We start from the raw sequence: 1,454 nt of genomic DNA, 5'->3' as shown, positions 1-1,454 counted from the left end.
CTGAAGACTGAAACAAGCCTGGCTTATTTAGTAAACTTGTTTTATGGAGCAGATCTCTAAATAAGATATTTCATATAACAGATGTTTACATATCCTCCTTAAAAAAATAAATAAATAAATTATATATATATGAATCCAGCAGGACGAACGAAATATAAAAACATTTGTTGATCATCCAGGAAACAACGGTTAAGATTCAGGGCTATGTGAAATTTTAAATGGGATAATTTTTATAAATTGGTATTATTTTGTCTTGTGGACAATATATAAATAAATATATGTTATGTGAAATATCTTATTCAGGATCAATCTTCATAGTCCCTCCTATTTTGTTAAAACGATTAACATTTTCCATATTCTGCAATGGGTATGAAAACTTATGAGCACAACTGTGTGTTAAAGACGTCGACCTAAAGCTGTTCTTTCCTCTGGATTTTCAAAGCTATATTCTCCACAACCCCTCATGCAACAGAAGAGGTGGGTTAAGTAGTGATGAATGAAGAAGTAAATGCTTGATTTTGAGCCAGAATGAGTTCAACGTGAACAGACTACCTCGTTCTGTCCTCCCCGTCATCGATGTAAGACACCGAGAGACGGTTGCCGGGCGGATACTCAAACCCATTCAGCTTCTCTTTCGCATAAACCGCTGAGCCCAGGTTATTGTAGCGCACCACCACCTGACCTGTAGAGCACACACACACGGTCAAACCGAGGAGACCCTTGAGCAAACATTTTAAAGTTTACTCATTTACTCCTTTTGATCATGCCGTTCAAAAGACTCCCTTTCATCCGTCTGGTCATTCTGAAGTCATATGTTACCTTTGTTTGAGGAACAAGCTTAACTTAATATTTATGTATGATACATATTTACTTTAAACACGTCAGCTGAAAAGCTTGAGGTCGGTAAGGTTTTTGACAGAAGAAAGAAGGTTTAGAAAGAAGTCTCTTAAGCTCACCAAGGCTGCAATTACTTGACCAAAAATGCAGTAAAAAGAGAGTAACATTCTGAAATATTATTAAAATTGAATAAGATCGTCCTTAATAGCTAATAACATAGTAAATAACACCTAAGAGATTCTTTCGGTGAAACGTCATAAAACTTTTGAATTTCTAAAGCGTCCCATAAAACCCATTAGGTGTTGAAAAACCAGGTGTATTTTGCCTGGCTGTTTCCTCTGAGCGCATTTGAGCGTCAGACTCTGAATGAGCGTTTGACAGCAAAGAATGCACGTTCATCAGGGCGTGGATCTACAGAGGGTATGCAGTGTGAAAACAAAGCGCCCTGCTGCAGCTAGTAGGGGAAAGTGTAAAAAAGGAGTAAAACGAGAAGTAAAATATCTTCCTCGGCCGCATACTGCGTTTCATTCATGTTGACACGAAGGCAATATCCCTCATCTCTAACATGCTTGTTAATGTTACCGAACTGGACTAAAAACTACTGAGTTTGCACACCC

At 37.8% G+C, this 1,454-nt stretch overlaps 1 protein-coding gene across 2 annotated transcripts in view; it reads right to left on the bottom strand.

Annotated features, from left to right (window-relative positions):
• LOC122352174 (RNA-binding protein 45-like) overlaps window positions 1–1,454 on the bottom strand; it is a 9,241-nt gene that overhangs the window by 3,866 nt on the left and 3,921 nt on the right. The gene's annotated exons all lie outside the window — the stretch shown is intronic.

The sequence above is a fragment of the Puntigrus tetrazona genome, chromosome 9 (genome assembly GCF_018831695.1).
Source record: "Puntigrus tetrazona isolate hp1 chromosome 9, ASM1883169v1, whole genome shotgun sequence".
NCBI lineage: Eukaryota > Metazoa > Chordata > Actinopteri > Cypriniformes > Cyprinidae > Puntigrus > Puntigrus tetrazona.
This window is presented reverse-complemented; position numbering and strand designations above follow the sequence as displayed.